Here is a 15,310-nt window from a genome sequence, read left to right on the forward strand (position 1 = left end):
TGCTATAGGAATAAAATTTTGACAAATTTGTTTTTATAGAAATAAAAATGTGACAAAATTTTCTATAGAAATAAAATTTTGACAAAATTTTCTATAGGAATAAAATTTTGACAAAATTTTCTATAGAAATAAAATTTTGACAAAATTTTCTATAAAATTAAATTTTTCTATAGGAATAAAATTTTAACAAAATTTTCCATAGGAATCAATTTTTGCCAAATTTTATTATAGGAAACAAATTTTGACAAAATTTTCTATAGGAAACAAATTTTGACAACATTTTTTATAGGAAGCAAATTTTTTCAAATTTTTCTATAGGAATAATATTTTAACAAACTTTCCTATAGGAATAAAATTTCGAAAAACTTTCTATAGGAACACAATTTATATTTCATGTTAGCCTGATACCGAAACAGGCAATTGACGTCCAAATGCATTATATCTAATTATACAATTATTTTTCGAGCTTTATGGACAGATATAGATTAAGGAACATGGTTAATAGAGCCATTGAAAAGAAAACGCCAGCGTGTATAGATTTGTATCAGGCGTTTTCTTTTCAATGGCTCTATTAACCATGTTCCTTAATCTATATCTGTCCATAAAGCTCGAAAAATAATTGTATAATTAGGAACACAATTTTGATAAAATTATAGGAATAAAAATGTTTGAAAACATTTTCGATAGATATACAATTTCTATAGAAATAAAATTTTGATAAAAATTATTATATAAAAGAAATTTCTCTATAGAAATGAAAATTTTGACAAATCATATTTTAATTTAAAAATTTCTTGAAAAATATAGGGTAGCCGCAATTTAATTAAATTTATATTCCTTTTAATCCTTTTTATTGCACTGAAAAAAAAATGTTGTCGTAGGTCAAAGATTTCATGACTTTAAAATACGAATGCATATGTTGCTTAGCATAAAAGACTCATTGTTCTAATATAACGTTTTTTTTTCTTGTCCAAAAGTCGATAAACTTTTCAATGAAGTCGTATTGTCCTTTGACTTAAAAATGGATATCATAACATAAAAAAAATTTTTTTGGGCTAAGGTCAACTTGACTTTAATAATTCAGAAAAATTCTTTAAAATTAATGAAATTGACTTTAAATTCGTTGTCTTTTTGCATCTTGATTACAAAGCAAAAAATCGTTCAAATATAGGACATGTTTTTCAGGACTTTATTTCAAAGACGTTTTTATTTAAAACATAGCCTAATTTCTATTGGAAGTTGAGTCTGAATTTGGAAAATAGAGTTACCGTTAACTCGGGTTTAAATGACTTTGATAGCATATGAAGAAAAAAAAGCTGAAAAAACGAAAAATTAAAATGTGCTTCCTAGCAAGCAAGTACACAAAACCCAAATTTAAAAGAGAATTGTGTCTTAAAAGTATCCTTACGTTATCACAATGGACTGAATAGTCTAAGTGAGCCTGAATCTTAATCGGGCTGCCACTTTAACCTAATCCTTAATCCTGCGCTTCTTTGGCTCGGAATCAATACCAAAATTTTTAAAGTAAAGACAAAATCTTTGGAACAGGGCATGTTTTTTTTTTCAGTGTGCCTATTATCGGTTTGGGTTATAATATAGAACACAAGTTTACACCATATCATCGTGGGACTAAAATCGGTGATATTTAAGTTCAATTGTTGAAATAAAAACTAAATTTTGTAGAATTTTATTTAATTTAAATATTTTTAAAGATCCATTTAATTTATCTTATTTTTATTATTTTTTTTAATTTAATTCGTTTTGACTTTGCTTGATTTAAATTAAAGTTTTTTGTCTTTCTCACTTTCTTTAATGTCAAGCTTATAGCCCCTATTATTGAAATTTATAATACCTTAAAAACGTCTTGGTTCTCAAAATATATGTTTTTGCTTGGTTGGGATTTTATTTTCGCTTTTTTCTCTTTTTTTATGAGGATCATAAAAAACGTCTATGTATTACGTTTAGTATTTTGGGATACTTAAAGTTTGTATTTCCAAAATTGTCTCTTGCATTAAGCGATTTGTGGTGTGCATTAAAATATGACCAACGAAAGCCAGAGAGAAGAGACAAACGCATGACCATATCTGGACGGACATATAAATGAATGATCACAAAAACAAAACGAAGTGAAAAAAAAAAACCATATCGGTCAGCTGGTTTTTAATTTATATTTATTTTTCGTAATTTATTTCTCTTTTTTTTTAAATATTATTTTCATTTCCATTCAACAAAAGCCAGATATTTTAACGCTTTCACTCGCCAATGGCCCGAGTATGAATGTGGGCATATGCTTAGGTATGAAGATATTTGAGTTGGATTAATTTTGATTTGGAGTAAATTATCAATTGAATTAATGTTTTTTTTTTTGATACAACTTTTTGTTTTAATATTGAAGTTTAGCCACAAAATTATGTTAATTACCTTATTTATATTAAATATTGAAACCAATCTGAAAATAATAAAAAAAAATGTTTATTAATTATTTTAAATTTAGTACAAGAACAAAAATAATTAAAAATAAATAGACAAAGTGCGGTAGAGCTGATTATATGATAGCCTGTATAAAAACTTGGAAAAGACATTAAATTACGAATAAAATTTTTTTAGTTTGGGTCCAATATGGCCGGTGAGTTCATTTTTTTTTCACTAGATCAAACATATTAATCTGTTGTTGTTTTTTATTTTCTTAATCTATTCTATCCAATCAAATGTCTGATCGTATAATTATTCCACATTTATAGATCTTAATAACTTCTCAGGTAGTTGATTATGTGGGTTGTACTACTGGTGAGTAGCAAATAATACCGCAGACATATGAAACTGGATTGATTTAAGTTTAACATCGAAATAATTGATTTACAATAAACAAATTAAAATGTGATCAAATTTAGAAAATTGGATGGAAATCAAATCTTTTGATCACCGGAAACACATCTAGCATTTGACCCACAAACCTATAGAATGAAATATTTTAAAGGAATTCTCATGAAGAACATGAATTTACAATTAAAAATAGATTTTGTGCAATAGTGGAGAAACAAATTCCCATAAGATTTTATAGCCTATTTTATGTGGAAATCTCAATGTGGGCAGTAGATAGTAAATTGATGGGAACCTAATCTAACCCTTAGAGCATAATAATCTATTAATTTGAATTTTATTACCATTTTATTTTATTTCAGTTTTTTGTTGTTGTTGTTGTTGGCTAATATAAAATGACTGCATAAATTGAAGAACTAGTTTTCTTTCTGGAATGAAGTGGGTGTTTTGACATTGTATTTCGAAAACCGAAAAAACAAGCCCAAGAAAACTCACATATTTTATGTTCCATTGGCAGGTAGACAATAAAATTGATGGGGCCCATGATTGCCTCATGTAAATGTCTTTTAAATGTTTTGGGGAAATTTTGTATAGTAAAGTTTTTTTTTTCAAATAAATCAAAACTCAGACATTCATAAACATTTGAGAACATTTTTCTATTGTAAAGGGTGATTCTTTTGAGGTTAGGATTTTCATGCATTAGTATTTGACAGATCACGTGGGATTTCAGACATGGTGTCAAAGAGAAAGATGCTCAGTATGCTTTGACATTTCATCATGAATAGACTTACTAACGAGCAACGCTTGCAAATCATTGAATTTTATTACCAAAATCAGTGTTCGGTTCGAAATGTGTTTATCGACAAATTTTGTTCAGCGATGAGGCTCATTTCTGGTTGAATGGCTACGTAAATAAGCAAAATTGCCGCATTTGGAGTGAAGAGCAACCAGAAGCCGTTCAAGAACTGTCCATGCATCCCGAAAAATGCACTGTTTGGTGTGGTTTGTACGCTGGTGGAATCATTGGACCGTATTTTTTCAAAGATGCTGTTGGACGCAACGTTACGGTGAATGGCGATCGCTATCGTTCGATGCTAACAAACTTTTTGTTGCCAAAAATGGAAGAACTGAACTTGGTTGACATGTGGTTTCAACAAGATGGCGCTACATGCCACACAGCTCGCGATTCTATGGCCATTTTGAGGGAAAACTTCGGAGAACAATTCATCTCAAGAAATGGACCGGTAAGTTGGCCACCAAGATCATGCGATTTGACGCCTTTAGACTATTTTTTGTGGGGCTACGTCAAGTCTAAAGTCTACAGAAATAAGCCAGCAACTATTCCAGCTTTGGAAGACAACATTTCCGAAGAAATTCGGGCTATTCCGGCCGAAATGCTCGAAAAAGTTGCCCAAAATTGGACTTTCCGAATGGACCACCTAAGACGCAGCCGCGGTCAACATTTAAATGAAATTATCTTCAAAAAGTAAATGTCATGGACCAATCTAACGTTTCAAATAAAGAACCGATGAGATTTTGCAAATTTTATGCGTTTTTTAAAAAAAAAAAGTTATCAAGCTCTTAACAAATCACCCTTTACATCTCTAGTAAATGCAGAAGAAATATGCACTCAAAAAAAGTTTACTTGGATCCAAAGATTTTGACCTTCTCTTAAGGATTTAGATATTGATTCCGAGCCAAAGATGTGGCTTCTTTAAAATAAACACATTTTTAGCAACCTATCTGCCCTTAAATCTAGGATCAATAAAATTAACTTAGGATTCAGATCTCATTTATCGAATTTTAATTCCGTTAATTTAATTTAACTAAATTCGTGAGTAAATCAACAAAAGAATTTTTTTTTTGTGTAAGATACATATCTGATCTATAAAATTTTTATTTTATTTTTGCGATATATTAACAAAGCAATTCATATACAAATAAATGTCATTATAACAAATACTTCTGAGTAAAAAAAAATGTTTTTTTACTTTCAAAAATATTTAAAGCTTTTTATACCCTCCACCATAGGATGGGGGGTATATTAACTTTGTCTTTCCGTTTGTAACACATCGAAATATATCTCTTAGACCCCATAACGTATATATATTCTGGGTCGTGGTGAAATTCTGAGTCGATCTAAGCATGTCCGTCCGTCCGTCTATTGAAATCACGCTAACTTTCAAACGACATAAGCTATCGACTTGAAACTTGGCACAAATAGTTGTTATTGATGTAGGTCGGAGGGTATTGCAAATGGGCCATATCGGACCACTTTTACGTATAGCCCCCATATAAACCGACGCTCAGATTTGGCTTGCGGAGCCTCTAAGAGAAACAAATTTCATTCGATCTGGTTGAAATTTAGTACATGGGGTTGGTATATGATCTCTAACAACCATGCAAAAATTGGTCCACATCGGTCCATAATTATATATAGCCCCCATATAAACCGATCCCCAGATTTGACTTGCGGAGCCTCTAAGAGAAGCAAATTTCATCCGATTCGGTTAAAATTTGGTATATGGTGTTGGTATGTGGTCTCTAACAACCACGCAAATTGGTCCACATTGGTCCACAATTATATGTAGCCCCCATATAAACCGATCCCCAGATTTGACCTCCGGAGCCTCGTGGATGAGCAAAATTCATCCTATTCGGTAAAAATTTGGTACGTGGTGTTAGTATAATTGGTCTCTAACAACATGCAAAAATTGGTCCATATCGGTTCATAATTATATGTAGCCCCCATATAAACCGATCCCCCGATTTGGCTTGCGGAGCCTCTAAGAGAAGCAAATTTCATCCGATCCGACTGAAATTTGGTACATGGAGTAAGTATATGATCTCTAATAACCATGCAAAAATCGGTCCACATAGGTCCATAATTATATATAGCCCCCATATAAACCGATCCCCAGATTTAACTTGCGGAGCCTCTAAGAGAAGCAAATTTCATCCGATTCGGTTGAAATTTGGTACATGGTGTAAGTATACCGTCTCTAACAACCATGTAAAAATTGGTCCACATCGGTCCATAACTATATATAGCCCCCATATAAGATGATCCCCAGATTTCGCTTGCGGAGCCTCTAAGAGAAGCAAATTTCATCCGATCCGGTTGAAAATTGGTACATGGTGTAAGTATATGGTCTCTAACAACCATGTAAAAATTGGTCTACATCGGTCCATAATTATATATAGCCCCCATATAAACCGATCCCCAGATTTGACCTTCGGAGCAAAATCCATTCGATGCGGTTGAAATTTGGTACATGGTGTTGGTATATGGTCTCTAACAACCATGCAAAAATTGGTCCACATCGGTCCATAATTATATATAGCCCCCATATAAACCGATCCCCAGATTTGGCTTGCGGAGCCTCTAAGAGAAGCAAATTTCATCCGATCCGGTTGAAATTTGGTACATGCTGTAAGTATATGGTCTCTAACAACCATGTAAAAATTTGTCCACATCGGTCCATAATTATATATAGCCCCCATATAAACCGATCCCCAGATTTGGCTTGCGGAGCCACAAAAAAAGCAAATTTCATCCGATCCGGCTGAAATTTGGTACATGGTGTTTGTATATGGTATCTAATAACCATGCAAAAATTGGTCCACATCGGCCCATAATTGTATGTAGCCCCCATATAAAAAGATCCCCAGATTTGACCTCCGGAGCCTCGTGGATGAGCAAAACTCACCCGATCCGGTTGAAATTTGGTACGTTGTGAAATTTGGTACATTGCGCTACTATAAAACCGCTAACAACCATGCCAAAATTGGTCTATAGTTATCGGTCCATATCGGTCTATAGTTATAAAGCCGATTTTATTTCTATAAAAAATTTTATCAAAATTTTATTTCTATAGAAAATTTTGTAAAAATTTTATTTCTATAGAAAATTTTGTAAAAATTTTATTTCTACAGAAAATTTTATCAAAATTTCATTTCTAAAGAAAATTTTGTCAAAATTTTATTTCTATAGAAAATTTTGTCAAAATTTTATTTCTATAGAAAATTTTTTCAAACTGAATTATATACGTATTTAATCGGTATTTTTTTGTTTAATATATACCCCGTATGGACTAACTTACAATTGAAAAGACGGTGTTAGGAAGTTGTAAGATACCTTGCCATCGGCAAGTGTTACCGCAACATAAGTAATTCGATTATGGTTGACAGTATTTAGTACAAGTTTCTAAGCAATCCATGGTGGAGGGTACAAAAGATTCGGCCTGGCCGAACTTATGGCCGTATATATTTGTTTATCTTTAATCCTAGGATTCAATATCTCAGTGAATTTCAAAATCATTTCTTTAAATCAAAAATGTTTTTCTTTACTTTAAGAAAAATTTGCCTTACATGAAAGATATGCGGATTTAACAGAGGGCCGCGAATTTTAAAGATTTGTGTCCTAAATTCAAAAAAGAAATTTTTTAAAGCAAGGATTAAAGAAATCTGTCCTTAATATTGTGTCAATTGTGTTACCTAAAATTTAGTTTTATTTAATCCTTCCTATTAGGACAATATTTTTTCAGGGTAATTGTTATTTTTCCGCCAAGAATATTTATCAATTGAAATGAATTAATTTGTAACAAACGAGAAAGACATTTTCTTTATAATTTCTTATAGTTTATTTCACATATTTTGTAATTATGTAAGTGCATTTTAATGCTTACATCTAATGCGTTTTAAATTCTTTTGTCATCGAAACAAAGAAATGAAGAAATACATCTACGTTATAAAATAAAAAAAGCGAAACCTGTTATCGAATTTCAATTTAATATTTCATAAAAAAAAACCCTGTTTACTTCTTCGGACATTTCCTCTTTGTCCCCTCGCTAGCCCATTAGGCCATTGTTTTAAATTTTTTTACATTATATTTATAGTCATGGTCAAAATACCATCAATCATTTTGGCTTAGTCTTTGGCGGCAGCGGCGGTGACGACCACTTTTTTTCCACCCGAAAATGATGCAACAAAGTCATCAACTGACTTCTCTATCAATTTGGTCATTCAACATCCAACAAGTTCATAATTTCCAAAAGGGTTTCCCAGGTTAATTTAATAGTCATTTCACATATAACCATATGCCTTATGACATTATCTATAATCGAAAGGGTTTTTATGAAAATTATCTTTCTAAAAATGTTTCTGTGAGGAATTTCTAGAGATAGCCATATCAATGGGTTAACCATAGTGAAATGATTATCATAGATGGTGATGTGGGGCATTGGCATGGTTTCCCATAACGATATCATGATGATGTTGAAATCAATACCAGTATTAATGGAGCCTAATAAACTGTTAAGACTTTTGTTAAGCATAAAAATAACATTACAACATTTACCTTATAGGCAATTTATTATAGATAAGATTTTAGGCTAAGTAAAGAAAATATAGAAGAACACCTTCCGATCAATTCTTCATTCAACGAAATATAAAATAAAACTACTTAAATATTACAAAATATTTACAAAATAATTTGTTATCAATCATATCGACAAGTAAGCCACAGTAGATTTTGAAATTCAATATTGCTAAATATGATGTTAAACATAATGATGGTGGTTACTATATTAACTACCATGGCTAAGAAGAGCTTCAAGAAATTACCTCCATATCTATAGTATTATGAAATGAATTTGTTACTTTAATGGTTTCCATATGCCCCCTCCCTGTCCCCTAATTATGGCCAAAAAGTTGTTTATCGTTGTCCAAAACAAATGAGTACATTTTTCCAGTTGCTTTTATAACAGACATGACCATAAATTTGAATTACTCATACCCCTATAACTAACTTACATTTTTATTGCAATTAATTATTAGTTAACTGGTAATAAATGTTTTAATGAAAAATGTAGTTTACTCACTGGAATCACTACGAAAAAAACACCTGTTTCGTTACAACAAGTTTCTCTACAAATTACTTTGGTGTAATGAGCATTATCGTAATAGTGCCTTAAAATATGTGAAGTGAAAAGAAATGTTTTAATTTTTCTTTTTTGGTTTTAATATGAATGTCATTGATTTGTTGACAATATTGTTGGTGGTGATGAAATTTTTTAAATAATTAGTGAAATTAAAATAATTACCAGGTTATATAAAGCTTAAAAATATGTATTAAACATTGAAATATGTGGTATCTTGACATTGAAAATTATATGGAAATTATAATGCAAGGATAATGCACCCAACTACAATACTACTCTATTTGGAATGCCTGATCTCCTGGGAAATGTCACTTTCTTAAGCTCGTTCAATATCAATTCGTTGTAATAAATGGGAACCCACTTAATAAGAGTCCGAAATTGGTAATTTTGTTTACTCCAATAATGAGAAAGACTAAGACTAATGCACACAACTATAAGACTATTCCATTTTGAGGGCCTCAACTCCTAGAAAATATCGGTGTGTTAATTCCGTTCAATATCAATTCATTTTAACAAATGGGTTTTTTTTTACTAATTTATATTAGTATTATAATGCACATAAAGACGAGACTTTTCTATCTCGAAGGCCTGATCTCCTAGAAAATGTCGCTTTGCTAAGCTCATGCAGTATCAATTCATTTTAAGAAATTGGGGTCCTTGTAATAATGTAATAATGCAAGGATAATGCACACAATAACAAAAACTATTCTTTTTCGAAGGTCTGAACTATTAGGATATGTCACCTTTTAAGCTCGTTCAATATCAATTCATTTTAATAAATGGAAACCCACTTAATAATATTCCAAAATCGGTTATTTTGTTTACAACAAGACTAGTGCACACAACTTCAAGTTGTCCACATTTAGAATGCCTCATTTCCTAGAATATGTCGTTTTGTTATGCCTCTTCAGTAACAATTCATTTTAACAAATGGGATTTTTTTACTAATTTATATTAAAATTTTAATGCACACAAAGACAAGACTTTCCTATCTCGAAGGCCTGATCTCCTATGAAATGTCGCTTTACTAAGCTCATGCAGTATCAATTCATTTTAACAAATTGGAGTCCTTTTAGTAATTTATATTGAAATTGTAATGAAAAGATAATGCACACAAAGACAAAAACTATTCGATATCAAAGGCCTGATCTCCTAGGAAATTTCACTTTCTTAGGCTCTTTCAATATCAATTGATTTTAATAAATTGGAAACCACTTAATAAGAATTCAAAATGTTTTTTGTTTTTGTTTTTTTTTTTTGTTTTTGTACCAATAGTGAGAACGATTAAGACTAATGCACACAACGACAAGACTTCTCAATTTAGAATGCCTGATCTCCTAGAATATGTCACTTTGTTAAACCCGTTCAATAACAATTCATTTTAATAAAAGGGAGCTCTTTTAAATTTTTTTATTGAAATTATAACGCACACAAAGACAATACATTTCTATCTCGAAGGTCTGATCTTCTAGAAAATGGCACTTTGCTAAACTTATTCATTATCAATGCATTTTAAAAAATAGGAGTCCTTTCGACAATTTAAACTGATATTGTAATGCAAGGCTAATGCACACAAATACAAGACTATTCTGTTGCGAAGGCCTGATCTCCTTGGAAATTTCACTTTCTTAAGCTCTTTCAATATCAATTGATTTTAATGGATGGGAACCCACTTAATATCAATCCAAAATGTTTTTTTTTGCACCAATAATGAGAACGATTAAGACTGATGCACACAACGACAAGATTTTCTATTAAGAAGGCCTGATCTCTTAGAATATGTCACTTTGTTAAGCCCGTTCAATAACAATTCATTTTAACAAATGGGAGCCATTTTCATAATTTTGATGGGAAGTGTAATACAAGGATAACGCACACAAATACAAGAAAGCCTAATCTCTTATAAAGTGCCACTTTTCAATATAAATTCGTTTTAATAAATGGAAACCCACTTAATAAGAGTCCGACATTGGTTATTTTGTTTGCACCAATAATGAGAAAGACTAAGACAAATGCACACAACGACAAGACTACTCTATTTCGAAGCCCTTATCTCCTAGGAACTACCACCTTCTTAAGTTCGTTCAATATCAATTGATTTTAATAAATGGGAACCATCTTAATAAGAGTCCAAAATTGGTTATTTTATATACACCAAAAATGAGACAGACTCGGGTAAGAATCAATTCCCTTAAAAATTTCAGGGAAAGTAGAGAGTGACTTTGTGGTGATTTTTTTCAGATTGAGGATCTCTACTTGAAACAAATCATTAAAAAAGCCGCATGAGTTCTCCGTTTTGTTTTAAATATTATTGCAAAGGTGGTAGTAAAACGTAAATCCCTTAACTTTTTTCGATATTTAACAAAACCTTTTTTAACTATAATTTTTTCTCCAAATAGGAAGCAAATATGAAATTAATATGATTCACAAAAACTTTAAGAGACCTTCTTCGACCCCATGTGATTTTCTATTTTTTGCATTCTTTTAGTTATGTAAAAATAAATAACACATAAACAAATAATTAAATATCACTCATTCACAAAACATAAAGGCAACGGCCGGTGAGTGGATACTTCAAGAACAAAAACAATAGCAGAACAAAATCTATTAAAATGATAACCTAGACCCAAATTGTAGGCTTCCCTCCTAACAAAAATGACAGACTTATGTTTTTTGTTTTTGTTTTTCGCAAAGAAAAAAAAACTAATACAAATCTTCATATCTGCAATGTCCGTCCAGCGGCTGTCACAATTTGGAATAGTTTTATTTGTTTCATATTTTCAGGTGAACTTGAAGTAAGCGAAAGTGTTGTCTATTTCATATGGTCGATGTGACAACACTTCTATGGTTTTTTTGACGAAATCACAAATTGCTGCAAAAAACAACTTCCCCATACCTCCCACAATCAACTGACGCACTGATTATTGCCGGTTGCTAAGAACATGCAAGGCAAGCACAAAAAGAAGGTCTTTTTCTGCTGAATTGTAGGTGAAAAAACACGTGCGTGTTTACCAACAGCAAAGTGTATAGAGAACATGTCACACACCCACCTTTTTGCCTTCTTTCAAACTTAGACTCTTAGACATAAGTTTGTTAAGAAAACCCACGGAAACGTTATTACTACCTCAACAATTTTAAGATTAATTATTTTTATATGTGATTAATACGTTAAATTATCTTGGATTTTTGTACACAGCCAAAAAAAAATATCGGGGCTTGTTTGTATTTTAGTTTTTAATCTTAATTTAAATTATTGGCATATTTTTTAATATTATCATTTAGATCCTATGTTGTTGCCACCTATAGTTTCTGTTTATTTTCATAATTTATTATGATTGTAAATATATAAATAAATAAATTAATTGTATTAAAAATTTTATTATTATTTTTAGTTTTTAATAATTAATTGAATTAAAAATTTAATTTTTTTAAATTTTAATTTAATATTTAAAATGTTTATTTTAATATTACTTTTCACTTTAAATTAATTTAGTTTGGTTTCTTTTAATACCATTTTCTGCTCTTAGCGTGAATGATATTTTCAAATTCTAAGATTATTGTCCATAGCCAAAATAAAACATCGAGGCACGTGTATAACTTAATTTATTTAAATAATTTATATTATTTTTTTTTTTGTGTTTTTTTAGTGTTAATATTAATTTTATCATTATTTTTAATTTTAATATTTATTTTAATTTTAATTTAGTTTTATTGTTTTCAAGTTCAATTTTAATTAATATTTTTTTCTATTTATATTACTTTTAACTTTAACTTAATATAATTTAGTTTAATATAATTTTGTGATCTGTACATGAATGATTAAATTATTTCGAAATCTAATGATTATTGTATAGTTTATATTATATAATATTTAATATTATTTTTCAGTTTTAATGGCAAACATTTCTTGATATATGTTTGGTTTCATTCATATGGTTTTTCATTTAAATGGCAATTTAAGTTTTTGGTGTACGTTTTAATTTTAATATTTATATTTATATTAATTTTAATTTATTTTTTTTATTTTTTATTTCTATTTTAATTTAAAATTGTTATTTAGTTTAAGTTTATCATAATTAATTTTTGGTGTGTTTTTAATACTAATATTTATTAGATTATTAATTTTAATTAATTAATATATTAAATATATTTGAATTTTGATTTTTTTTTTTCAATACTAATTTAAATTTATATATATTTTAATATTTATATTTATATTGATTTGATTATTTTAATTTAAAATTGTTATTTTATTGTTAAGTTTAAGTGTAGCATAATTATAATTTAATTAGTTTAATTTAATATACTTTTCTGTTCTTAATGTGAACGATTAGATCATCGTATGGCCAAATAAAAAATATAGGGCACTTGCATAATTTAATTGTTTTTTTATTAGATTTTAATTTTAAATTAATTAGTTTGTTTTTTAATACACATATTTATTTGATTATTAATTTTAATTAATTAATTAATATATTTAATATATTTGAATTTCCATTTATTTTAAAATTAAATTTAACTTTAGCATAATTAGAATTTAATTAGTTTAATTTAATATAATTTTCTGTTTTTAATGTGAACGATTAGATCATCGTATAGCCAAAAAAATATGAGGCACTTGCATAATTTAATTTTTTTTATTATTAGATTTTAATTTTAAATTAAATTTTTTGTGTGTTTTTTAATTATAATACTTATTTGATTGTTAATTTAAATTAATTAATTAATATATTAAATATATTTGAATTTTGATTTTTTTTAATATTAATCTAAAAATTATACATATTTTAATATTTATATATTTATATAATTTTTATTTGATTATTTTTTATTTTTAATTTAATTTAAAATTGTTATTTTATAATTAAGTTTAAGTTTAGCATAACTAGAATTTAATTAGTGTAATTTAATATAATTTTCTGTTTTTAATGTGAACGATTAGATCATCGTATAGCCAAAAAAAATATGAGGCACTTGCATAATTTAATTTTTTTATTATTAGATTTTAATTTTAAATTAAATTTTTTGTGTGTGTTATTTAATTATAATATTTATTTGATTATTAATTTTAATTAATTAATTAATATATTAAATATATTTGAATTTTGATTTATTTTTCTTTTTTTTTTCAATATTAATTTAAAAATTATACATATTTTAATATTTATATTAATTTTTATTTGATTATTTTTTATTTTTATTTGTTATTTTAGAATTAAGTTTAAGTTTAGCATAATTAGAATTTTATTAGTGTAATTTAATATAATTTTCTGCTCTTAATGTGAACGATTAGATCATCGTATGGCCAAAAAAATATAAGGCCCCTGCATAATTTAATTGTTTGGTTATTATTAGATTTTAATTTTCAATTAATTTTTTGGTGTGTTTTTTAACACTAATATTTATTTTATTATTAATTTTTATATATATTTGAGTTTTGATTTAATTTTTTTAATAATTGTTTAAAATTTATATATTACTTTTTATTTCTAGTTAAATTAATTTAAATTATTTTATATAATATAATATAACTTATTATTTTTTTTTTTAATTTCGGATTTCTTATAATTATTGAAAATCATTTTGCTATTTAAAATAATATAGGATCAATTGTATAATTTAATTTTTTGTTTAATCTTATTTTTAATTGTACACAGAAAAACAAATTTTGTGATTCAATCACGAAATTAATTGATCCAATTAATTTTTTAATTGAAATGTCTTCAATCACAGAAATGATAGTATCAATTAAAAAATTAATTGAAGGTCAATTAAAAAATTAATTGATCCAATTAAAAAATTAATTGATACTATTAATTTTTATTTCAATTAAAAAATTTGTTGAATTGATTAAATTTTTAATTGAATATTTTTTAAAACTCAATTAAAATTTTAATTGGAAAATTTTTCGTTAAATTTTTTTCTGTGTAGTTTCAATTTATGTTCTTATGTTAATATTAATTTTCAATTTAATTATTTTTTTTAATACTAATTTAAAATTTATATATTAGTTTTTACTTTTAGTTAATTTAAATTTAAATTAGTTTACTTCAATGTATTTTTTAATTTACTAATTTACTACTTAAAATAATATAGGAGCAATTGTTTAATTAAAATTTTTGTTTAATCTGCTTATTAATTGTAATTTCAATTTATGTTTTTATGTTAACATTAATTTTAATATTTATTTTCATTTTTGATTTAATTATTATTTTTTTTTGTTTCTATTAATTTTGATTTTTTTTAATTTTACATTTTTTAAAATTTTTTATTTTACTATTACTTATAACTTTATCTTAATTTAATATAATTTTTATTTCGCCCGGAAAAAGATATCACGTCACTTGCATAATTTAATTTATTGTCTAATATTAATTTTTAGTTTTTTGTTTTATTTTTTTTTATGTTAGTAATAATTCTATTATCATTTCTAATTTTACTTATTTATTTTAATTTAATTTTTTAATTATTACTTAATAACTTTATCTCAATTTAAATTAATTTTAGTTACTTAAATTTACTACAATTTTCTGCTCTGTGCAAAAATG

At 27.4% G+C, this 15,310-nt stretch overlaps 1 protein-coding gene across 1 annotated transcript in view; it reads right to left on the reverse strand.

The window, feature by feature from the left end:
• Dyrk2 (Dual-specificity tyrosine phosphorylation-regulated kinase 2) overlaps positions 1 to 15,310 on the reverse strand; it is a 228,809-nt gene that overhangs the window by 193,694 nt on the left and 19,805 nt on the right. Inside the window, exon 2 of the mRNA XM_075293259.1 lies at positions 2,422 to 2,449. The gene's annotated coding sequence lies outside the window, so the exon portion shown is untranslated. The remainder of the gene's footprint in view (positions 1 to 2,421; positions 2,450 to 15,310) is intronic.

The sequence above is a fragment of the Haematobia irritans genome, chromosome 2 (genome assembly GCF_050003625.1).
Source record: "Haematobia irritans isolate KBUSLIRL chromosome 2, ASM5000362v1, whole genome shotgun sequence".
In the NCBI taxonomy this organism is placed as follows: Eukaryota; Metazoa; Arthropoda; class Insecta; order Diptera; family Muscidae; genus Haematobia; species Haematobia irritans.